This window comes from Triturus cristatus, chromosome 7, assembly GCF_964204655.1.
Source record: "Triturus cristatus chromosome 7, aTriCri1.1, whole genome shotgun sequence".
In the NCBI taxonomy this organism is placed as follows: domain Eukaryota; kingdom Metazoa; phylum Chordata; class Amphibia; order Caudata; family Salamandridae; genus Triturus; species Triturus cristatus.
Genome location: NC_140590.1, coordinates 375,935,828 through 375,962,432, shown reverse-complemented (window position 1 = coordinate 375,962,432; position 26,605 = coordinate 375,935,828). Strand labels below are relative to the sequence as shown.

General features: G+C 47.8%; 1 protein-coding gene across 1 annotated transcript in view; it reads left to right on the top strand.

Annotated features, from left to right (window-relative positions):
- Nucleotides 1-26,605, top strand: part of LOC146809714 (sacsin-like) — a 406,589-nt gene that overhangs the window by 325,983 nt on the left and 54,001 nt on the right.

The window sequence follows — 26,605 nt, the reverse complement described above, 5'->3', positions numbered from 1 at the left end:
TCCTTTGTTTAGAATATAAATTATTCCTTTAAGAATCACCCCATTAATTTATGTTACAAATTGTGTGCACTAATATACACCCGAAAGCTCGCTAAATGTTTCGATAAATATTTGCCTTAGTCTTGGTTTGAATTGAAATCTGACCATCTGAATGTGGCCAAAAACCCCTAACATCCATGGTTAATCAGATATGTGTGAATAGTATTTGCCATACCTATTGTAGCGTACTCATATTTGGCTTTTGATAGCCAGAAAGACCGTAGTCTCCCTTCTCCCATCCTAGACGCGTAACAGTGCTCATTTTTTTACTTTTAAAAGAAATTTTATTTTTGGCTATATGCTTTTCTCATGTCTACTTTAAATTCTAATAGAGCCAAATACAAATAGGCCTGTAAAACCAATCGTTCTTATAAAAGGTCTCGTCCAAAATCATATCTGGCTGACCATAGAGCAAAATCTAAAGATTTTACCTCTAATGATATCTTTTCGGCAATTCTTTGAGTTCAAATGCCATACTGCTCTCTGCACCTCTGTGTTCTCCAGACCCTAAAACAGGAATTGCAGCTCTGAGTTGAAGCGGGTCCACATGCAGAAAAGCATTTTTAGAGTGCTAAATTGTAATCTTTTGTTCATTATTTCTTGTGCCCTGTCGAGAACAATTGTATTCTACTGTGTCTCCGACAAGATTTCAGCCTGGAATGTTGAGGCTCAGAGTATGTGTTAAATGCCCTCTTCGTCTACAATCTGTATTATCGGCATAGGATAGGGCTTGGTAGTAACCATCATCACAGGATCCTATATGCATAGGAGATTCCCAGATGAGACCACCATTGTAGTCACCTCTGCTCCAATTTCTGTGGCATTACTGCAGTGCACCTGAAAACAAGAATGAAAATCCAAAGCACTGAGTAGGAAAACAGCCATTAACACATCATACACCATAAATGTCCCTTAGAAACTACCACAACAAGATGTAAAAGCCCGCTCTAATTTCTATACTTCAAAAATTCTGGTGGCAGAAAACGGGTCTAAAGAAATCTTTAACATTGTATCATGCTTTATGGATGCCAAAGCATGTGCTCCCCTTGCCATGCTTACCCCAAAGGCAGGTCAGGAGTTAAGTGACTTTTTTGAAAATAAAATCATCAAAATACAAACTAACCTTGGTGTTCCCTCAGTTTCGCCCACCTTTACTCTCTCTCCCCTGTGCCCACTGAACCCTCCCCAACCAATTCACTGATTTTATTCTTGTCACCTCGTGAAGAACTGAAAAGACTCCTATTGTTTAAAACCTGCTCACCACTAGACCTATGCCCCCCCCCAAACACTGAGACAAATTGCAGAGGTCATAGGCAGTGCCTATGCGAAGGTGTTCAATGCCTCACTTCAGACAGGCTCATTTGCTCTGATATGAAAACAAGTCAGCGTCATCCCGCTAATCAAGACACCCACAGTAGACAGTAAGATCCTATCCAGCTTCAGACCCATATCCCTCCTCTGAGCAGCCACAAAACTTCTGGTAAATAAACAACTCTCTGATCCCCAGTCGGTCTTCTGAATGCGACACTGTATCGAAACAGCACTGCTGGAAATTATTGAGTCACTAAAAATGTGACTGGATAAAATTCACAATGCCACACTCATTCTGTTAGACCTGTCAATATCACTGTCTCCCATGACATTCTTCTACACAGCTTGTCTAACTCGGCTATCAGGGGAATGGCCTAAGAGTGGCTGACCTCTTTCCTTACAGAGTGAGCACAATTGGTCTGGACAAAACCACACTGCTGCAAGGCCAAACCACTTAAATGTGGGGTACCTCAATGCTCCTCACTAAGCCCAACATTATTTACTGTTTACATGTCTCCGCTGGCAACCCTGGTAGAGTCGTTTGACATCACTATACTCTCATATGCCAACGACACTCAGTTGGTTTTCTCCTAAGCGGGCAACTCAGACACTAGCAAGGAATCCTTTTCTAACTGCATGAGATCAGTCATAGGCTGGCTCAATGAAAGTCAACAACAGTGTTACCCAGATAAAACTGAAATCCTATTGTTTGAATCTAAACTTAATCCGGGTTGGTCAATCGCTTGGCTTAAGGACGGATCCACCCCACCATCTGCCAACTCAGGCAGTGAGAAACCTAGGAGTCTTCTTTGATAAGGACTTATCTTTTCAAGACTCCGATCCAACGAATCGACAGACACTGTATGTGGATCCTAAGGACAGTCAGAAAATTAATTCCCCTTCTTCCATGGGAGGCCCCAAAACTGTAGTTCAAGTCGTGAGTGTCTCCAGACTGGACTATGTGAACACTTTGTATCTGGGACTACCCGCATACCTAATCCACTGACTACAGGTGATCCAAAACATGGCAGCGTGCCTTTTTTCAACATCTGAAAAGGAACCACAACCTCCCCCATCCTAGCCAAACTGCACTGGCTCCCAGTTAGCAAAAGAGTCACTTTTAAAGCACTTGCTCTGGCACACCGGGCCCTGCATAACGCTGGCCTCAGTTATCTGAATAAAAGAATCAAAGAGTAACAGCCAAGCAGAAATCTGCGGCCCAGTAAAGCTCACCTCATATTAACCCCCAGCTTCAAATCATAAAGACATTGTGGGACCTCCTTTCTAGTGGGATTATGTGTAGGAGTTAATATAACACCTACCATCAGAGTATGCCAAGAAGTTCCAAAGAGCTTGTCCATCATGGCCAAGCCACTGTAACCACATGATCAAAAGTTATCCCTATCAAGATAAGGAGGCAGTGCAATGGGTGAACACAGGTATTTTTGCACAAAATGTAATTCTCGGTTGAATGTAATCAACATTTTTCTCTTAATTAAAAATACATGTCCTCAACTGGCCTTTGATCCGTTCTCCCTTATTGGGAAACAGGTGAATAAAGCCCAGTGAAAGACTGAAAAGGAAGTAGGATGTAGTATGCTTCATGGAAGCCTTAACTGCCTCTCGGCCGAGAGAGAAGACTGTTTTAGACCATTTGGCTCCCACAGTCTCGAAAGCAGTCCACCTTGACCCCTGTGGACCACCTCTGTTCTATTGTTCAGTGTCTGTCAAATCTGAAATTCCTGCAGAGGGGACAGCACATATTTGAAATGCCTTGATCTGACCAATTTCTTGTATTTTTCAACGTCATAACCTGCCAGGCACAAGCGAAGAAGTCTCACCAACCTTGGCTGTATATTGCCCTTAAATTAATGTACGTCTCCTGTAACAGTACTTAGAGGAGGATTAAATAATAGATACAGGGGTTAATGAGGTCAGTGGGCTAACTAATGGAGTTAGCAAATTTATTAGCCTCCTTAGTATAGCATAGACACTGTTTCTCAATTATGAAAATACAGAAAGTAGTTACTTGTAAATGGTTCGCTTCAAAATTGGAAGCCAAAAAGGATGTTAGTAAGGGTTTTAGAAACACTATGGTGCAAGTTACATATGCCACTGAATACAACTGAGCAAATGTGTATATATATAAGATAAACCCCTGCTGTATGTTATTTAAAATATTGTAAGTCACCCAGGAGTTCCATGACTTTACAGAGGAATGAGGTTGAATACAGAGTACCTTTATGAAGTCATGGACCTCCGAGGTGACCACAAACTGCTTACATTCTTGGTGCATAGCTCTTTCATATAAAACGCCCAGTAGTAGCGTTAGCGCTCCCTAGCAGTAATCTGCACACCATGGCAGTATTGGCTTTGCACTCTCCCTTCCTTTACCATGAGTTTAGCTAACCCACATTAGTACAGCTTCTCTTATGTGTTTGTGCTCTATAAAAATGACCCCAAAAATGTATCTGCCCTTGTGTAATGTAACTATCTATTATATAAAGTGCTCCAACACCTTCGGTCGAGTTAACATTATATAAACTACCGTCAGAAAAAATGTGACGGGAGTTGGTCAAGCCTTGCCATTAACTGTGCTGCGATGTTGGGCTGCTAAAGGAATGGGGACTGAGGTTCGCTAAGTCAACAAGCAGTGAAGCAGGAGGGGTTTGGAGGAAATACACAGACTTTAAGTCAGAGAAAATTAAAGAGGCGCCCTTGAAAACAGCATCTGAAGTGTCTGACATGTCATCTCTGTTTTTGAATGCACAGCAAATGTGAGAAGATAACAAGAATTAGAACATTGGAACGTTGGCAGCTCCATTGAAGACAATGGAGCGCTCCGGGCTAATACTGGCCGGTATAAGCCCGGAGCACCAACATTCCAATGTGTCTTTGTTCACAGCTCTGGCTGTGAACAAAGACTTCAGGGAGCCTGAGGGGATTTCAATCCCCTCGCGCTCCCTGAAGGGCTTTGTTTTGGTAGAACATTCTGCCCTCTAGTGGCAGAATGTTCTAATAGCCTTATAGCCCTTCGTAGCAGGGCTATACCGCTGTTAATGGCCCGCTGCTCTTGTTAAAGTCCCTCGCCTTCGGCTCGGGCCTTTAACGCTGCAGCGGGCCATTAACAGCCGGTATAGCCCGCTACGGCGGGCTATAAGGCTATATTACAGCCCTGTTCATAGAAACGGAAATCTGAGCTCACAGGGACTGAAAACATTGAGCGCTCATGTGGAGTGCTCATAGTCAAAAGAAAAAGTAGTCCCTTTTACAATTGCTAAAACGGGACAAGTGGAAACCTACAAGTAATGGGGACTGCTCTGTGAGTGTGAAGAACTGATGAAAAGGATCGATAAATAGGAAAGAGTAACCCCTTAAAAGCAAGGATTTTTAAAGGACACTGAAAAAAAAAAAAGCAATGAGCGGGTGGTAGCCCCACAAAGTATAGACAACATGTATCGAAGAGACAGGGCAAGCACTGTCTAGGCTTGACCTAAAAAGGTTAAACACATGATACTCCTACCGAGTGTGTCAATATCAGCTGCCTCTCTAATTTCGTGAAACTGAATACATATCCCAGAACACCAACTTTTCCATCACAGTGGTCATGTTGGCTTCTGTTTCCCTCGGAGCCTCTACACGAGTCTCGATGATGGATTTCCATTGTCTATACTTTACCATGCTAGAAGGCTAGGCAGCCATGGTCACAACACCCACTCCACCTAAGGAGACTACTGGGGCTTTCCTCCAACTCTTGTTTGCCCCTGGCCCAACGTTGGCCTGAAGTCCTAAATTTGCAATCCCTTGGGACTGCTCACTGGTGGGGCTTCTTGGAGCCAGCAGAGTCTTTATTCATCTGTTCTGGTTGCTGACAGTCAAAGCACACCTTGGTCTTTGGTCAGATCAATATTCTACCCTTTGTACCCACCTCATTTCTTCTTAAGGGTGGTTAGGGACTCTTGCTTATTCGCAAACTTTAGGAACCCTTTAGAACATGAGTTCTTTTCATTTCTGTTACTCCCTTTCTTTCCGTGTTGTGGCATGACAGCTTTTAAAAAAATAGCCCAGTCAAGACCTTATGCCAGTTAAAAATCATTTTCAATTTTGGCTAACACTTGTATAAAGGAAGTTTTAATTTTAACTTTTATAACTGAGTGGCAACTGCTAAACACAAGTTCTTGATCCCCCCACTGAGCACCAATATAAGAAAATAGGCTATTAGTTGGGGAGGATGTGAACCCTACCCAAGTAATAAGTCCTAACATTCTTTCAGGTCAAACACTCAGTTTATTTTTATTTATCTTATAAACCTTTTTATTTGCATTTCAGTTCTTAATAAACAGCATATAATGATAGTACCAATAAGCATTCGTAACAACATTTGACAATACATATTCACTGAAGTCCAATCCAAAAACTGCCCCTTCTCCCACCGCGGAGTCCAAATGGATCCTCAAACCAGGCAAACACCAAATAACTTATTTTCTTGCCCATCGCCCTTGGGCCAGGAGAGATCTGGGCTCGTCATACTGTGTCTGTGTAGACCAAATCCACTGATAACTCATTGGGCAACCTCTAGATTTATAGAGTACCTTTTCTGAAAATGCACATCTATTTATTCCTCCCTGCCACTCGCCAAAGGTTGGCAGAGCCGCATTTTGCTAATTCTTTGCCATGTCCCATTTGCACATTTAGGGCCTCATGTAGGTAAATAAATTTTACCGTTTCTTAAATACCGAGCCGTACCGAATCGGTAAATTAGAATCGGTAAGTTATATGTAGGTAAAAATTCGGTAACAGTTACCGAGTCGGTAACATTCGGTAATCACGAATCGGAATTCACCGAATCGGTAAATACCGAGGTGGTATTTACCGAATCGGAAAATACCGAGGTGGTATTTACCGAATCGGAAAATACCGAGGTGGTATTTACCGAATCGGAAAATACCGAATCGGTATGTACGGAATCGGTAAATAAAATCACATGACTTGACGAAACAGCTAATCCCGTGCAACCACAGCCCACCCAACCAGGAAGTGGCCACACCCAGGCAGGTGTACATAATTAGCCGACCCTGGAGAGGCTTGGAGTGCAGAGGAGAGGCAGGGAGCCGGTGCCTGTGCGAGCGGGAAAACGAACATCATGTCCAGCCAGAGAACACAGAGAGACGGAGGGGAAAGGAGGAGGAAGCTGAAATTTAGCCCCAAGGAACTCCAGGTGCTGGTGGAGGAGGTGGTGAAGCAGCACCAGAAGCTGTTTGGAAGGCAATCCCTGCAAGTGCCTGAGGCTGAAAAGCGCAACATATGGCTGGCCATCCAGGCCCATGTGAATGCCGTGGGAGTGACCCACAGGGACATAGAGGTCCTAAAGAAGCGCTGGTATGACCTGAGGATTGTAACCAAGAGGAAGATGGGCGACATCCAGAAGGAGGCCAGCCAGACTGGAGGTGGAACCAACAGGGCACCTGCCCTCACCGAACTGGAGGAGCTGGTGGGGGCCACAATCGAGCAAGAGAGCGTCGTGGGTCTTGGGGACGCCGACAGCTCTGCCAGAGCCGCCACACAACAAGGTAAGACGAAAGCACAGCAATGTAGCACCCCCTATCCCTATCCCACATCCCCCAATGTGAAACGAGAATCACACTGCAGTCCACACGTGTCAGTGCAGACAGGCAATGCATTCCGGGAGATGTAGTCAGGGAAACACCAACCATGACGTAAATGTTACAGGGCAACAAGGCATGTCACGCACTCGAGGCACAAGGAGACAGAGGACATTTCGGAATGTGAAATTATGTATTGTGACGCTTTCAATGCAGCCCTTCGGGGACACTGAGCCAATGTTGTATTTCTGTCTACAGATGTGACATCATGCAGGACAGGGCATGCTGCAGGAGAGACGGCACACCGGCCACAAATATCACCTCTAGCCAGCACAAGTTCAGACCAGGGAGCAGGCCCACTGGCAGCCGCACCACCAACACAGGCAGCCTCGCCGCAGCCAGAGCCAGCATCACCTCACCCAGAGCCAGCATCACCTCACCCAGAGCCAGCATCACCTCACCCAGAGCCAGCATCGCCACTCATGTTTGAATCACCGGCCACATCTCCGCTTGCAGGTGTGGGAATGAGGAGGCGTCCAGCAGCCAGGCTACGAGCCTTAGACACCTCGTCAGACGACAGCATGTGTCACGTTCCACTGTGGCTCCGGCAGACTCGAATGAAGCACAAGGGTTCCACCTCCCGACGTCCCCGGCTCTGGTTCGAAACACACTCAGAGTTCCAGGGCAATCAGGCGAGGGACTAGGACTATAAGGGGTACAGCTGATTTGGTGGGAGTCCTGCAAAGTAATACATGAGAGAAAATACAACCATCACAAGGTAACCTACTCTCAGTTAAGTCTCACTAAGTGTTTGAACCAAGTGTCTCTTCATGCACACCACGCACTCTGTATTTCAGGAGCCTTAACCTCAGACTCGAGAGGACCAGCCCTCTCACATACCAATAAGCCCAGTCGGACCGTTCTCTCTCCCCTTCGTTCCCTTATCAGCTTCCCCGTAACGCTACTAAGCGCCAATGTGATATACACCTGAGCTCTCTCCCAATGTCACTACTCCACTATTGAGTTCCTGTAGAGTCGTAGATGGGCTTCCCCTGCTCTCGACTGATCGTAAGTAACAGAGAAACAAATGTCTCGCAATCCTAATCCTATTCCATATTTCTTCCTGGCTCCTCTGGCCAAACAATACTGTCCTGCTAGGAGACTCCCTTCCCGGGTTCCAGAGATACCTGATTCCTTCCTGGTTTCCAATGCGTCTCCTTTGCCGTTCGAAGGAACACTCCTGCTCCTAACCTCGTTGCTCTCCAGCGACTGAGAAGCGCGGCGACGCTTACGTCAGCGTCCCGCGTGAAGTCGGGCCTGTTTTCCCGAAGCCGCGTACCTCGCGGCTAACCCCTGCCACGGCCAGGTACTTGCTTCCCCAATGGTATTAGACGCGAACACCCGCGTCTTCCTTCTCTCCAATGATCCTCCTGATCAGCATCAAAACCACCTTCCAGTATTACGCGCTTCGATTGGCTCGCTTCGCTCGTATTTATCCTTTCTTGGCCACGCCTCCTTACAGCCGGGGATTCTGGTGGATGAAGTCCTCCTTTGACTGTACATGCGGTAGGCGCCCTAGATCCGCGCCTGACAGTATGCCCCCCTCGCCGGGTGCCTCCTATGACCAGGCTTGCCCGGGCAGCGGGCGTGAAAGGAACGGACCGCCTCCGGAGCGTGTATGTCCGAGGCCGGGACCCAGGAATCCTCCTCCGCCGAGTACCCCTTCCAGGACAGAAGATACCACAGACGACCCCTCCTCAATTTGGAATCCAACACCTTCCGGACCTCGTACTCCAACTGGCCATCCCGAAATATCGGCGGGGCTGCCACCCTCCTGGCCCCCACCGCCGGCTTCAGCAAGCTGCAGTGGAACACCGGGTGGATGCGCAAAGAGACAGGTAAAGCCAATCGATACGCCACTAAACCCACACGACGAACCACAGGGTATGGGCCTATGAAGCGAGGATGAAAGACGCTGCGCATTTTGAAGCGGAGGTATTTCGTGGATAACCACACTTTGTCGCCCGGTAGATAGGACGGGCCGTCCTGTCGACGGCGGTCAGCCCAGGCCTTATAAATGCCCTTCGCTCTCACCAGATTCTTCTTGAGGTGTCTATGCAAGTTCCCCAGAACCCGCAGCTGGGCAGCCAGAGCGGGCCGGTCCCGCACCTCCGCTGGGAAAGACAACGGAAGAACCCTGGCGTGATAACCGTAGGTAGCCCTAAAGGGCGATTCCTTGATGGAGCTATGCCACGCATTATTGTAGGAGAGTTCAGCCAACCAGAGGAGCGATACCCATGAAGCGCTTGCTTCTTTGGAGAAGCAACGGAGATACGTCTTGAGTGTTTGATTAAGACGCTCGGTCTGGCCATCCGTCTGTGGGTGGAAGCTGGTCGACGTGGCTACCTCCACCTGCAGGGCCGTACACCATGTTTTCCAGAAGCGTGCAATGAACTGCGGGCCTCTGTCCGAAACTATGACCCCCGGGACTCCATGCAGTCTCACCACATGTGACAGCAATAACTGCGCTGTTTGACTGGCCGAGGGTAGGTTTTTGCACGGCACGAAATGACCCAGCTTGGTGAGGCTGTCCACCACCACCATAATCGCATTGCATCCCTGGTCCATCGGTAGCCCCACGACGAAGTCGATACTGATGTGCTGCCAGGGCCCTGCTGGAGTTGGCATGGGAACCAACTTGCCCTTGGCTTTCGAGCGGTCGCCCTTGGCTCGGGCGCACACGTCGCACTGTTGTATCCACCGTCGGACGTCCTCGTTCATGTGTTCCCACCAGAAGCAACGTTGTAGGAGATGAAGAGTCTTCGTACACCCTGGATGACCTGCTATCAGCGACTCATGGCACCATTCGAAAGCCTGGTGCTGTAGCGCCACAGACGGAATAAATAATCGGTCTCGAACAAAAGGCAATCCCCCCTTCATTCGCCGATCCGAACCTTGTTCCTCCCAATGTAGCCATTGCACCAGGGTACGTTGTGTTCTTACGGTGTTCAAGAACGTGTCCGCTCTGATCCCACATATCACCTTTTCTGGGGGAATGATGGCCTCTAGGACTTCTCTACAAGCCGGTTGGTCCCCATTTTGTCGAGATAACGAATCAGCTTTTCGGTTCTCCGAACCCGGTCTGAAAGTGATGACAAAGTCAAACCCTGCAAAAAACAGCATCCACCGCATCTGCCTTTGCGTGAGGTGCCGGGCTGTTTTCAGATATTGCAAATTGCGATGGTCCGTATACACCGTTACTGGGTGCCTAGCTCCCCACAGGTAGTGCCTCCATTCCTGAAACGCCTTTCTCACCGCTAGCAACTCCTTCTCGGCGATCGTGTAGTGTGTTTCAGCCGGGGACAGCTTCCGAGACAGAAATGCTATGGGGTGCAGCTGGCCGGACAGCACTTCCCGTTGCGAAAGAACCGCCCCCACTGCTATGTCAGAAGCGTCCGCTTCTACTATGAACGGTGAATCGGATCTGGGATGCTGTAGAATCGGTGCGGTGGTGAATGCGTGTTTTAGCTCACAGAACGCCTGCATAGCCTCTTGAGTCCATGAAAACTGGTGACCTTTTCGGAGCAACCGGGTAAGAGGAGAGACGAGCTGTGAGAAGTGAGAGATAAATCGCCGGTAATAGTTAGAAAAGCCCAGGAAACACTGTACATCTCTCACTGTCTTTGGTATAGGCCACTCCTGTACAGCGGACACCTTCCTCTCAGCCATACTCAATCCTGCAGGACTCAGGATCACTCCCAGGAACTCCACTTTCTCAACATGAAATTCGCATTTGCTCAACTTGCAAAACAGATTGTTCTCTCTCAACTTCTGTAGTATCTGTGAAACATGTGTGCTATGGGTTCTTCGTTCTGTGGAATATATCAGTATATCGTCTATGTATACCACTGCGGTTTTGTCGATATACTCCTTGAGAACGTCATCGAGAAAGAATTGGAATGCCGCCGGGGCGTTACACAGCCCAAACGGCATGACTCTATACTCAAAGAGACCGTATCGCGTCTTGAACGCCGTCTTCCACTCATCCCCCTCCCGTATCCGGACCAGGTGATAGGCCCCCCTCAAGTCCAATCTTGTATAAATGGTTGCCTCCTTCACCTGGTCCAGCAAGACCGGGATGAGTGGAAGAGGGTAACGGTTGCGAACCGTGTTTTTATTCAAGACGCGATAATCGATGCACGTCCTCAAGTCGCCATTAGCCTTCTTGATAAAGAAAAGAGGCGACGCTGCAGGGGAGCGGGAAGGTCTAATAAACCCTATTTCTACAAAGTGTTCTAAGTACTTGCGCAGATGTTCTGTTTCTGGCTCTGATAAAGCATACACTCTACACGAGGGCATGAGCGCCCCAGGGATTAGCTCTATTTGGCAGTCGTAAATGCGGTGTGGGGGCAAGTCTTCCGCCTTACTCTCGCTGAATACGTCTCTAAACTGGGAATATACGGCGGGAAGTTCTGTCTCCTTCTCAGCTGCCGTGAGAACGTGATACCCCTGGGTGAGGGCAAGGAGATGGGTTCGGTGCGCGTTAGCGCATTCCCCTTTACAAAACTCTGTTTCGAAGTCCACTGTTTTTCTCTTCCAATCTATTTTGGGATTATGAGTTGTTAACCAAGGCATCCCTAAAATCACCTCATACTGGGGAGCCTCGATGATATTCAGGGCTACTTCTTCCACATGATCCCAAAGAGGTCCCGGTTTGGTCAGTGTCAGTGCTTCTGTAACCTCCGTGATAGGCCCAGAAATGAGAGGCTTCCCATCAACCGCCCATACCGTTTCGGGACTAATTCTCGGGAGGCGCCTCAACCCCAGCCTCTTCACCAACCCGCTATCCACGAAATTCCCGGTGGCCCCTGAGTCAACCATCACTCTGACCTCATGGTCTTGCGTTCCCACCGACAATCGCATGGCTAACAGAACGTGGGATTCAGAAGCGACTGATTCTATGACCGCCAAAGAAGGCAACTGTAACGTCCTGGGTTCGGATACCTGTACGCTCTGTTCTGGAGCCAGAGCGTCTGAGAGGGAGGTATGCATCGTGGTCACCGCCACTTTCTTCATACCCGCGAACCCGCTCTTCTTGGGTTTTATGGGGCAGTCCCTGACATAGTGTCCCTTCTTGCCGCAGTACATGCATAACCCTGCTAGTCTGCGTGATTCTCTTTCTGCCCTAGATAATGGGGCCCGGATAGCCCCCACCTCCATGGGTTCCGGCTGGACCTCAGAAGGGGTTCCAGCGTGTCTGTTGCCCTTCTCTGGTCTCTCTACGTGAGCATATACTCTCTCTCCCCTTCGTTCCGCCAGTCTATGATCTAGACGCAACGTGAGATTCATCAAATCCGTGAACGTGGAGGGCTGCGGATCTATCTGAGCCACCACGTCCTTCATGTCATCGCACAAGCCTTGGTAATAGAGGGACATCCTTTTTTCCTCGGGCCATGCGGTTTCAGCTATGAGCCGATTAAACTGGGTCAGATAAGATACCAACTCTAGTTTACCCTGGCGGAGAGTTAACAATTCTCGGTCCGCCGAGAAAGTGGTAGCCCTTCGATCAAACACCCGCTCGAACTCGCTACGGAATGCGTTCCAATCCGATAACAGAGGGTCATCGTATTTGACCAAGGGCACCGCCCAATTGGCGGCGTCCCCCGTCATATACGAAATCGCAAAAGCCACTCGTGAATGGTTAGAAGGAAAGGAAGCGGGTTTGCAAGAGAAATGCAAGGCTATTTGCGTCAGAAAGGTTTGGATCTTGAGGGGATCCCCCGAGAACCTCTCCGGGCTAGCCAGGGGTATAGGAGGAGACACGTTCACCTGTATAGGTGATGAAGACAGAGTGGCGTCAAACGGATTTCTACCCTGACGATCCACCCTGTCTCTTAGGGCGGCCGTTTCTGCTTTTGAGGCGGCCAATTCCTGTTGCACTAACAAGAGAGCCTGCAACACGTCGTCTAACGACGCCATGCTTGTGCCTTATTCGAACCCACCGGAGTGTTTTCTTGGGCGCGTAATTCTGTCACGTTCCACTGTGGCTCCGGCAGACTCGAATGAAGCACAAGGGTTCCACCTCCCGACGTCCCCGGCTCTGGTTCGAAACACACTCAGAGTTCCAGGGCAATCAGGCGAGGGACTAGGACTATAAGGGGTACAGCTGATTTGGTGGGAGTCCTGCAAAGTAATACATGAGAGAAAATACAACCATCACAAGGTAACCTACTCTCAGTTAAGTCTCACTAAGTGTTTGAACCAAGTGTCTCTTCATGCACACCACGCACTCTGTATTTCAGGAGCCTTAACCTCAGACTCGAGAGGACCAGCCCTCTCACATACCAATAAGCCCAGTCGGACCGTTCTCTCTCCCCTTCGTTCCCTTATCAGCTTCCCCGTAACGCTACTAAGCGCCAATGTGATATACACCTGAGCTCTCTCCCAATGTCACTACTCCACTATTGAGTTCCTGTAGAGTCGTAGATGGGCTTCCCCTGCTCTCGACTGATCGTAAGTAACAGAGAAACAAATGTCTTGCAATCCTAATCCTATTCCATATTTCTTCCTGGCTCCTCTGGCCAAACAATACTGTCCTGCTAGGAGACTCCCTTCCCGGGTTCCAGAGATACCTGATTCCTTCCTGGTTTCCAATGCGTCTCCTTTGCCGTTCGAAGGAACACTCCTGCTCCTAACCTCGTTGCTCTCCAGCGACTGAGAAGCGCGGCGACGCTTACGTCAGCGTCCCGCGTGAAGTCGGGCCTGTTTTCCCGAAGCCGCGTACCTCGCGGCTAACCCCTGCCACGGCCAGGTACTTGCTTCCCCAATGGTATTAGACGCGAACACCCGCGTCTTCCTTCTCTCCAATGATCCTCCTGATCAGCATCAAAACCACCTTCCAGTATTACGCGCCTCGATTGGCTCGCTTCGCTCGTATTTATCCTTTCTTGGCCACGCCTCCTTACAGCCGGGGATTCTGGTGGATGAAGTCCTCCTTTGACTGTACATGCGGTAGGCGCCCTAGATCCGCGCCTGACAGCATGGGCCCTGAAGAACTCACCAGGCCCCAGGAAGGGAGCCATGCCACTGTGCCCCACACCTCACAGGCAGCACAGACGGGAGCAAGAGGGCGCCGCAGGTCGCGTGTCCAGAGTCCACCAGCACCCATTGACGGCCATGGTGTCTTCTTGGGTCTCGAGGGCCAAATGTTGAAACAACAGCGCCTGCAAACAAAGGCAGTCATGACAGTCCAGAGGCACATGCGGGTGATGAAAACTACATTACTCAACATGGACAATAACATCAGCGGCATGGCTGCGGGCATTCGGGACATGTCCCAGTCAGTCCAGCAGTTGTGCAGCAAATTGGATGCTGACATCGAGGCACGGCGCCGGGAACGGCAGAGAAGGGACACTACCAACAGGGCACTCAACCGTCTGGCAACTGCGACTTCTCTACTGTGCCGGCGCTCTGTGACGATGCAGGAGGGCCTAACACACTGCTGCAGCGACCTGTCTCGGGGGATGGTGCAGGTGACAAGTGCACTAGGGGTGCTATTGACTAGTCAGGCGTCGACAACTGCTGCAGGGGATGCTGCGGAGAGCATCGACACCAGCAGCAGGAGCAGCATCACACCCCCCATCCCAGAAGCACGCAGGAGCAGCAGGCGGCTTGGGGTTGGCTCTAGTGAGGATGCACAGGCCGTGCCATCCACCACTGCAGCGCGTATGCGCAAACATTGATGTGGCCCTGCTTAGCCACTTCCCAATGGGTGACGTAACCCTGGACATACTCCTTGTATAGATGTTATATTGCCAGATTGGCTTGTTCATGTGTTCATGGCGTGGTGCCACATTAAAACCACGTCATGACTAATCACAACTGGCTGTGTCCCCTTACTTACTCAGAAATAGTTGCATGTGATCTCTGCCCGTCTCTCTCTCCCATCGATTGCAGTTGGCACTCTAGCTGCGTTGCCCTGTGGCTGGCCTGACTCATCCTCGTTGTCCTCAAAATATGTTAGTTCCACATCTGTACCTTTTTTCGTGGCAAGGTTGTGCAGCATTGCACAAGTGGCAATAATCTTGCAGCAGGTGATGGGTGTGTACTGGCGTGCGCCTCCGCTCTTGTGGAGGCAGCGGAACCTGCTCTTCAGTAGTCCAAACGTGCGCTCCACCACATTGCGTGTTGTTTTGTGTGCCACGTTGTATCGTCTCTCACTCTGGGTTGCTGGGTGTAGGTAGGGAGTGAGGATGAATGACCGGCATGCATATGCACTGTCGCCTATATGAGTTGAAGGGAAACATCAGTCACATGCCTCTTTACACTATGATTTGCAGGTTGCAAGGGGCGTCACTGTTACTCACCTAGCAGGTATCCCTCTCCAAATTCTCCGGCACTCAGTCGTGTGTAGATCCCACTATTCTGGAAGATGTACGAGTCGTGGGTGCTCCCAGGAAACTTTGCAACAATATCTGTGATGATGTTCCCTGCATCACAGATCACCTGCACATTGATGGAGTGGGTGGACTTCCTGTTCCTGTAGATGTGCTCTGTGTCAGCTGGTGGACAGATTGGGATGTGTGTACCATCAATACAGCCGATGACATGGGGGAACTGTGCCATGTGATAAAAGTCTGTTTTTGTTTTCTGCAGTGCAGCCTGTGTGTTGGGGAAGCTGATGTAGTGGTGCATTCTCTGCATCATGGCATCCAGGAACTTCCTGAAGAAACGTGACAGGCAACTCTGGGATACACCACCCACCGCAGCTATCACCACCTGATAACTGCCGGATGCCAGCAGATGTAGGCTGCAGAGCACTTGCACATGTGGGGGATGGCGTGCGCCCTTCTTATTGGCTGGTCCAGGAGTGGGTGAAGGTCCCTGATTAAGTCCATGATGGTTTCGGGGTGTAGCCTGTACCTCTGATGTATCTCTGCATCAGTCAGGTGGAATAGTGTGATGCGCTGTCTGTAGATGCGTTCCTCCCGTCGCCAAACCCTCAGTCCTGCTGCCTGTAGACGTAGGCGCCTTGCAATGACATACATAGCGGCCATGTTGTCCACGCTGTTGCATTTTGGGATTGCTAATATGCACTGTTGATGGTTACCACCTGCTTTCAATCCGTGTTAATTACCGACTCTTATTTACCGATTTTCTTGGATTTCTTAATTACCGAGTGCTCCTACATGTCATTATCATTTTTACCACTTCATATTTACCACTTCATATTTACCGATTCGTTAAGTATGTATTCGGTAACTCTGATTCGGTATTTTAGAATTCGGTAAATATGATTCAGTATTTACCGCCTCATATTTACCGAAAAGTCGTTTTTGGACTCCTACATCTCACTTGTCTGAATACCGGTCGGTAACGGCATATTTACCGAAAATCGGCCGTTACCGACCGGTATTTGGCTACCTACATGAGGCCCTTAGTTTCCTATTCCTTCCAGAAAATGTTAACCTCTGCCTGTTTCGCAGCCGTCCATGATCCATCAAGATCACCTCAGTGTCTACCGTGAATCTGGACACCAAACTCTCCATATGTGCGTGGATTGTGTGGTATGAGGTAATGACACGCATTCACATATAACATGGAGTAAATTCGCTCTTATGTAGAGAAATAATTGGCCGTGAGTTGTTCAAAGGATTTCATGCCATCTGTGGCCCATGCTTTGAATCCCACCAGGTAATTCCCAAATATTTGAAATGAGTGGAGGCAACCGTTCATTTTTATATATAGGCATTTGGGAGGTGGATTATCCACAAGGGGCATGTATGCTGATTTCCCCTGGTTTTCTCTGAATTATGATGCAGCTCAGAAGACCCATAGCATGTGGAAGCTCTCAGGAAAGTGGCTTCGAGGCATTGAACAAAAATGAGTGTATTCAGTTCCACCTCAGACTTGATGACCAGGGCAAAGAGAAGGGGAAAAGACAGCACCCCTACAGGTGCCAAGGTGAATTTGGAAAGGAAGTGATTGGGCACCATCAACATGGACCTGGGCCATGGGGAAGAACAAAGTTCCCTCAAATCCAAGAATATGCTGGCCAGACCCCATCCTTGGTTAGACTACTAGCGTAGACTGCTAGCTTGATGGGCCAGTGTACTGTATCAAAGGCTTTTTAAAAAAAACAAAAGGAGTTCGGCATTCCCCTGGATTTCATGGGTTTGTGTTAAGGTCACTTGAAGTCTAAGCGGGCAGTGCCTGGTGCTCCTACTTGGCATAAAGCTGCTTTGGTCAGTGCCAGCAATGTGCTAACTTTATTAATTAACCGTGTTGCAACAATATATTCCAGAATATTTGTTTCAATGTTGATAGGGGAAATTGGTCTATAAGACTCACAGAGATTCGAGGTAAATCTGGGCTTGAGGAGAATCGTGAGAATGGCTCCGCTCAAGTCATATGGCAGTTCACATGTGATCCATAACTTTTGGTCTGTGGAAGAAGGTGTGAGGCTGATCATGAGGAGTATTTTTTTAAAGACATTTAAGAGGACACCAGCAGGCCCAGGCATCTTCACCTGAAAGCATTTTATTTAGGAGATAGCCTGTTGTATTTCAGTTATAGTAAATGGGAAATCCAGATCCTCCGCATCAGGAGTCAAGATCGCCTGCATTGGAAGTTCTGAACTAATGGAGCCCTTTAACTCTACCTGGGGGAAGAGCTTGTCTGATGTGCATACTTATCTTTGTAATGCATAACAAAGGTTTGTCTATTCTTGGCAGCTTGCAGGACTGGCTGTCCCCTAGCGTCCCAGACCATTGGTATCATTCTTGTATCATTATCTTTTTTTTATCCAGCCAAAATAGTTTTTTACACTTTGTTCCCCCATTTGTATATTCTATTTTGTGAACGGAGCCAGGAGTATCTATTGGTGTCTAGCAAGCTAGTGTGGAGAGCTTCCTTAGCTGCCAGTACTGACTACTTTATAGCATAGTTGGGTCTTTGACCCATTGGGCCCCCTAGACTGCGAAAGAGTTCCTCGAGGTCTAAAGTGTCTCGTTCCCTTTCCCTCACTCTGCCTCTGTACTAAGACAAGGATTTGACTCTCTTGAAGGCCTTCCACAAAGTCACTCATAAATTGACCTCAAAGAACTCGACAATGCCCCCCGGAGCAGCTCTCTCAATTGGGGATCTTGTAGCTGCCAGACATTAAACCTCTACATTCTCTGGTAACCGCTCATGTGCTTTCAGAGCATAATCTTGATGAGGGAGTGATCTGAAAGCCTTCTAGGGAGAATACGACCACCTAAAATTGCAGTCTCACTAGCTGGCACACATATAGTCTTATTATGGACTGTGAGCAATGGGCGCTGCAGAAGTACATGAATTGTATGGTGTGTTTGTGCCATTAGTGCCAAGTATCTACCAACCTGCGGGATGAAGCTTGTGTGGGTGTCCCTTACTTGGTACATTACCAAGTTGTTGCCCCACTCCTCACTGTTGTTCCCAGGAGGACTGCAAGGAGCTCGGCAGAGTGGAATTTAATGATATTGCTTTACTCAGGAGCCCATGGAACACTCTGGTGTATTCATATTGGCTTAGGAAATTGCACTGCGTCCCCATAAGGTGCATCTCCTTCAACATGAGAACATCAGACGCATTTTTGTTTAATGAAGGAGGATCTCCTCTGTTTGATTTTGACAAGTAAGCCATTCTCATTCCAAGACATTATTGTGCTGTAATCCTTTGGTGCTTTTTAAGTTGTGAACCAGGAGTTAAGAGTACCAACCCATATTGAAGTGTATATTACGTCTGAAAGTTATGCTTGAATAGTTTTGCCATACAGCTGGTAAAGGGAGCATGGGTCTGACAGTGGGGAAGAGCATGGGACCCGCCCTCCTCCCCAGAGTAAGCAGAGCATCAGTGGACTTGCGTGTATGTCACCAGTAACCCTTGTTTCAATTGTGTGGAGTGCATGGTATCCTTCAGGGTTGCTAACAAAGCAACTGGAAACAAACAAATAAAACAAAATTTTAAAATACAACACTCAACTGCCCAAACTCTCCCCACCCGACTGCCCATGAAGCCGCTGTCGGCCCCAAGTAAAACTATAGCTAAATAATTAAAGTTAAAACAAAACTAGTCAAGCACAGTATAGAATAAAAGAGGAGAGGTAGAGAAGATCCTGTCACTTTCCTCCGCAATCGCCAAGATGGCTGCAGAATGTTGGGGTTTACAAGGGACTCCAAATGTTTAGGTTTAGTTGCTGGAGTAGGTTGCAAAAGTGTGAATGTTTATATTCTGTGTTATAATAGGGTGCCATCCTCATAGTTTTAAATGCATTGGGAAGATGCCTCTGTCCATTAACTTGGACGAGCAAGGTCCGGTTTCAGACAGCTGTATTGGGTCATTATCAGGAAAATAACCAGCTTTGTCTTCAGGAACACTGTAGTGAAATGGACCTCTGAGTTCGGAGCGGGCATGCCTATGAGATTTGTCTCTGGGCCTTAAAGGGTCGTTATGGACCTTGTGATGTTGTCAGGCAGGTGGCTTATTACTCTGGGTGTCGTAGTACTTTTCTTTCCTTGACCCACTCCCATTCTTTCTCTGGTGAGTCATAGAACAAAGATTTGCCATTAAATTTGACACCTGGCCAAGAACATCAGGGCATTGGAGAGGTCCATCATTTTAATTTATTTTGTTTTATTTCTATACAAGAGCTGTGACGTTGCCCCACCGCATGCCTGTAGTCTGCAAGGTACATTATCTTGGTATTTATTTTGAGTGCTGTGCCACCTGCCATGGCTGCTCTTTAAATTGCATCCCTTTCCCCCTGACTAAGCAGGCAGGCTATGATGGGTCGGGGGTAAAGGTGAGTTCTTCAGTGGCGCTTGATGAGCTAGCTTAAAACTAAAGCTCTGGAAGAGGCTGTTCTGGAGAACCCTAGAGTGAAACCACGCAATCTCAGGATTTGTGCTCTCCACCCCCTTTGGGAAGCCAACTAGTCTTACATTGTTGCACCTCGCCCGTCCCTCAGCATCTTAGACCCAGTATTCAAGAAGCTTCTAAACAGCTGTGTGCTGAGTCAAGGTTCCCCGCATAATATGAGTTAAGCCCTCCTCTTCTGCCAATCGGGTCTCTTTCAACTGTGTTCCGAAGGACCTGGGGCAGTAGGATTACATTGGTCCAGATTTCCTCCATCTTGCCCTCCATAGCAGTCCTTGTGTCCTTGATCACCTGTAGTGTAGCACCAGTGTAGCTCATGGTGGTGACCTCCTTCCTCAATTGTGCGCCATCTTAAGATGCAGAATATCCTCCATTGATTTGGCATATTTATCAATTTTTGTTTGTGCCGGGTTGTGGGGTTTATCTTTCACCATGTCAGCAGGCAAGGTGAACAAGGTTCCGTTGCAAAAGAGGTTCAGTGCCCCAATGAAGTTTATTCCAGGATTTATGTAGGGTAGACAACTGGAGGAAGATGTGAAAGGCTTCAGTCCTGCATTAGCTTCTCTTTGGTCAGTTATCCTGGTCTTTGGCAGGGCGGAGTATGGCTCCAGACCCTTAAACCCAGGCCTCAGATGCCTTCCTCCGAAGCACCTGGATCTCTTACTTAGCTGCCCCCATCTCTGAAGTCACCAACATCATCTCTGTGGGTTCTGGCATCAGTGTGCACATTTCAACTAAATCCAATTGTGCCAGCCCCAGACAAAGGAAAGAGAAGTCCAGATCATCAATTCCCCTTTGGCAAAGGGACATCCATGGCAGGCAGAGGGCGTCCTCCATAGTGCCAGGAATCCTCAACATTGGCTCCAGCCAACCCAATGTGTAGGAGATTCACCAATCCCACATCCCTTCAATGTCCCAGCTGTCTGACTGGAGTATGAAACACACAGGTTCAATAATTTCAACCTGGGCTCATTCCCTCGTAGTTATGGCACAGACCAGACAGGTTTAACTTAGGAAAACGTGTTTTCTATTTAGCAACACTTAAACAGTCAAAAGTCCAAACACAACACCATTCAAAATCCCACAATCAATTTCAAAAAATTAAGAAAAAGGTAATAAGAAACAGTAACACCAAAATGACTTAAATCCAATACGAGGGACCAGATATATGAATTTTAAAAATTTTGAGGCAAAAAGTGGCAAGAAAAATTAAAGCTCCAATCACTAGGACCTTGGTTAAATTTCAATTTGACTGTGATCCAGCGGGTTACCAACCTCAGGTACTCTAACACTATATACTCACCTGGGCCCATAAACACACACACAATCACATAGGCTAGTAAATACCGCTAGGGTCGATTTTATAATACTTATGAGATTACTTACCTGTCAAAATTTAACTAATCTTTCACTGATCAAAAAGGTCTTTCCTCTGGTCAATGGACCTAATAGTTGGAACTAGTTGATGGTGAAATGACATCAGGGTTATTTATATTACTTACCATTCTGAAATAACTACAGACTCGGGAGAAGTTTTAAATGTTTATCTTGTTAGTTCATGTGAGCCAAACAAGAATACAGTACAAATTCCGTTTCTCCAGCGAAGAAAAATTAATTAATTCTTTACTCTGTCACCTATATTAAATTGATATTTCACAATGATGGTACTTCAGAAAGGAGAGGATAGAGAGAGCAGTTCAATGACATACTACACAGAATTATAGTTACCTAGGATGGTGTGGAAACCAACCCTTTGGCCAAGGAGCTGGGAAAGTCCCCTGGAAAAGATCAGGTGACAAAGACTTCAGGACAGGTTTACAGGAGAGGATAGATGACCTCTTCTAGATACGACGCCTGCGTCGCACCCCTCTCTGATACTATCTTCCTTTATTCTTCCGCGATCTTCTATTATGTGCCTCCTCGATTCTTCCGCGATCTTCTTCTAATTAATTGGCTCAAATTCGAAGTCTGGAAATCGATTCTTCTTCAGCATTTATCAGCTCTCGGACAGCATCCCGGTCTCTCAGCATCTCGGCAACACGAGCTTAACTAACTAACTAAACTACCTCAATGATATCTTTCTAATGGCATGTACCACCCCTTAATGTTTCAGTTTCATGAAAGCCCTCATTCTGATTGGACAGGCAAGGGGGGGATGATCATCACATCATGCTAAGTTTAATAATTTTCTTTAGTTCTTTGTTTAATGTTCCGTCCCTTAAATCTTATTCCCAAGCTTTATTTCCCACCCGTATTCACATCTTCGTTAACAACAATGTATACATTTGATGTTCGCTTTCATTCAGCTTTCAGGATGTCCATCAGGTTCCCAGGCCATGTATCAATGATGGCCTTGGACGAGTTTCAAGCACTGCATCATGGCTTCTCAGCTTGTTATTACTGCGCCTGCGTGAGGAGTCACGTGCTGTACAACCATCAGCATCGCTCGGAGGCCCAAATACGAACTAGTAGAGAGGTCAAAAGGAAACATATTAAATACAAAATAAAATGATTTCACTGTATACCACTTATCTCTACTCTAACTCCATTTTCTTATAATCGCTCTCCCCGCATTAGCATTTAGTACATAGCATGTTTTAGTTTCAGCAAGGCAGATGCTTAGCATGTGATCTTTCAAGCGGCCATATTTGATGGTTATGCGCAGCTGGAGAAAGTTCCCTCCAAGCGAAAGACTGTCATACTGCGTAGATGCGGTTGACGCATGAGCAGTGCAGTTTGCCGCGTTAGCAGCCATTTTAAGTCTCACTCGGGTTACTTGTTAGTAAAACATATATGCAAGCTTCATCTTGCTACAAATGTAATGAGGTGCATGTTAATTTACACAATACTTTATTAATACAGTGTTATGAGTTATATGAGAGGGTGGCATCCGAGCAAGTCTCTTTTATACGTGCCCTTGCGCCATCAACTGTGATGGAGCAGAAGTTGAATGCACAAGCGGGCCATCTTGTCAAGGTTTTTACCTTCTTCTTCGTCTTTTTTTTTTATGGAAGGTGAAATCCTTCAGCAGGGCAAGTTTGAAGGCTGTATCTGACAAAGTGCTCTCAATTCCAGATAGCTGCTGGGTAAGGTCCTTGTTAGAAATGGGATCTCTGGTTGGCTAAGGCTTGCGCCAAAGCCAGGCAGAGACCACCACTCTAGTCAGGGCAAGGGAGTTACACGCCAAAGATAACCCCTGCTCACCCCCTTGGTAGCTTGGCACGAGGAGTCAGGCTTATCCCGGAGGCAATGTGTAATGCGTTTGCGCAACACACACACAGCAGCAACCCACTAGGCACACCACAAAAGGAACTCCACACAAGGTTATATCAAAAATAGCCTTTGTATTATCATAAAACACATTAGATGGTAATCACACAATATACAATGTGCCAACTGGCACTGGGCAATATTTACAGGGGATTATATACACATGACAGGGCCGCATGGACCACTGTCAGAATCATCACTCAGTAGAAAGAGTAAATGTAAGATTTATCATAAACGTAGAACACAACCAGTACTTGTTGCACAACCAGTAACTACTGGCAAAATTAGGAACTTAGCATTAGATCCTGCAATAGAAATCACCTTATGCAGTAAGCATCATATTTAGCCTAAAGCACATTCTGTGCCAAACTCATGGGTATAAATCACATTAGGTAATGAACTACATTAGGCCCAAACCTCATTAGCATTATGCAATAGGCATCACAGCAGGCATTACAAGCATAAATACAGTATGCAATAATCATATGAGGCACTAGGCCTCGCAAGCATAAACACCTTCGGAAATAATTGGCATAAAAACAGTGTGCCCCAATCGGGGGCATAACGCACTGAAACTGGCCCCAGGCCAACTGGCCTCTCACAGGGGCTCAAATGCCCAATGTCCAGAATGTCCGGGCTGGCTGCACAGCAGCAGAAGCAAAAGTGCGTACTGCACTCGCCTGAACGTAGCAGCTGCCCACTAATTGCTGGGCAGCTGGGAAATCAAAGGATGGACACGGACATTCACTGTGCCCTCTGTAACAGATCTGTGCAACATTGCAGCTGCCCTCTATCATGCGGGGCAGCTGGGGGAAATGCCTTGGCACTACGGTGCCCTGGGAACCCTCACTTGGTTCCTACAATTTCACACAACCGTTGCAGCTGCCGACTGGCGGACGGGGCAGCTGGGAGAGAAGCCAATACCAACAAGGTGCACGTTGGACACAGAAAACACTGGTGCCCCCTTGGTGCAGTGGCCCGCTATGACGGCGCCACTGTGGAAATTGGCGTCATACAGGGAATAGCTGACCCCCCAACCGGTCCTTGGGAGCACAAGCCAACCGCTCCCCCCTCAGTCCCCACTCACCGGCAGTCCAGGGACTCCGCTCTGCTCCTCGGGGAGGCTCCGGTTTCCCGGCCGGCTTCCTCTTTGCCGGTAACTATCTTGCGGGGCTCTCCTCACAACACGGGAGCCCTACCAGCCACTGCAGCACTTCTCTGCTCCTTAGCCGGTATTCCGGGGCTCTTGGGAGCACCGTGGAGAGTACTTTGAGTAGCCCAATATGGCCAGTAGTGGGTCTGGTCCAATTGTTTCGCCTGTAATCTCAGAAAATCTGTATCCAAAAGTTAGCAATGGTGGGCATAGCAATGCTAAGTGTAGAAAGCCAGCTTCCCTCTCCCCGCACCTTTCGCAACAATCCGTTTCTCGCAGGCCACATCTATGTAACCGGACAGGGGTATGATATATTCGATTAAGGAATTTAAATTGTATAAGACAGTGTCTGCCATTAAGGGAAATGCATTCGTAGCCTCGCAACGGTATTTCCATGTTTCGTCATTTAGTGTAATTTCTAAATCCAGTTGCCATTCCAGTCTGGCCTTGACATATTGGCTGCGGCGCTGTTCTTGAGTCTTTGTAAAAATGTGCGAGACTATTCTACTCGGGGAGTCAGCGCGTAGCAATGTGGTGAGAGGTAGTTCCCCTGGTGGTTCCAATAGTTTGTCCCCTAGCAATTCGCGCACGCACTTCTGTCTCTAAAGTAGTGACACAGCGTTAAGGAGGGGACCATGGGATTGTTCGCCGCCAGCTCTTCCCAGTCTCGCCCCATCCCGTCTTTAAAGAATTTTCCAATTGTGTCTATGCCTAAGGTTTGCATAGCTCTGACTATTTCAGGTTCAGTGATAGCAGGGAGCCACGCACACCATGCAATAGGTGTAAGGGGGGAATAAAGGATAGAAACTGCTTGGCAGTTCATAAGGCTTTGCCAGGCATGCTTGGTCGCATTAATCGAGTCTAGCGTCCCAGTGTGTCGTCTCGCTGTGCGGAACAACGCTATTGATAAATGAGCATGAGCCGCTGCTACCTTTTCTATGTGAAGGTGGGGGGGAGGGAACTGTTGGTGTAGCCAAAAATGTGCATGAGAGCATTGGGCAGCCCGGTAATAGAGGGTTAGTTCGGGGGCTCCCAGTCCCCCCATTAAGTAGGGGAGAGTGAGCACGTCCCATCTGGCTCTAGACCCAAGCTAGTTTAATCCGTAGAGTCGTGAGGTGCTTGAAAGAGTGTGCAGGTAGGACAATCGGAATGTTAATAAACAAGAAGAGAAATCTCGGTATCACCACCATCTTCATAATTGAGATCCTACCCAGAAGCGAGAGGGGAAGGCAAATCCATATATTTACGTCATCTTCCAGTTTGGCAACGGCTTTGCCATAGTTTTCCTGGAACACCATTTCCGAGTTTGTGTTCACTTGGATCCCCCAGATTACGCACCGGGTCTGCAGACCAAGTCAAGGGGAAATGCAGATCTACTGGGAGCATTGCAGGAGTTAGGGGAAAAATAATGGACTTTGCCCACTTAATTTTTAGACCCGAGAATTTCACAAATTTCACCACCTCCCGTAGTATTGGGGAAAGATTGGTGATGCGGATCTCGAATGTACAAAAGCATATCATTGGCATAAGAGGAGATGATAAGGTTGTACGAGGGGAACCGGACACCCCTATGACCATGGTACTCTCTAAAAGCGCAGGCCAGTGGCTCCGCAACTAGGGCATAGAGAAGCGGAGATAGGGGCAACCCTGGTGAGTACCTCTGGAGATTTCCAGGGGCGCGGTGAGTATATTACCCACTATTACAGGGGCCGTCGGGGCAGTGTATAGTGCTTTCACCAAATGTAGGAATAGGTTACCTAGTCCCATGCGCTTGAGTACATAAAATTCCATTCTACGGAATCAAAAGCTTTTTCCGCGTCTAGGAAGACCGCGGCAACTTTGGTGTCTGGGTTGGTGTGTTGGATAGCCCCAAATACAGTATGTAAATTGTGTGTTAATGTACCCCGAGGGACGAATCTCGCCTGCTCTGGGCCCACTAAGGACGGCATGAGGGGGGCTAAGCGGTTAGCGAAGATTTTAGCGAAAATGTTAGTGTCCTCATTTAGAAGAGACAAGGGTCGATAAAAAGCACAGTCATGAGGAGATTTTCCTGGCTTCAGAATAGCAACCAGTAGGGCTTCGCGCATCGTGGGAGGAATAGAGCCACATTCGCCCAGTTCCTCAAATAGAGACATTAGGTGAGGGGTAAGCTGCTCCTTAAACTCCTTGTAAAACGCCACAGTGATCCCGTCTTGGCCTGGGGCTCCGTTAGAGCGCATTGAACCCAGCGCATCATGGATTTCCCATGCCTCTAGAGGCCTCATTAAGTACGCTCTGTGGTCGTTTGATTACCAGGGCAGTTTTATGTGGTCCAAATAGGACAGCATGTTGG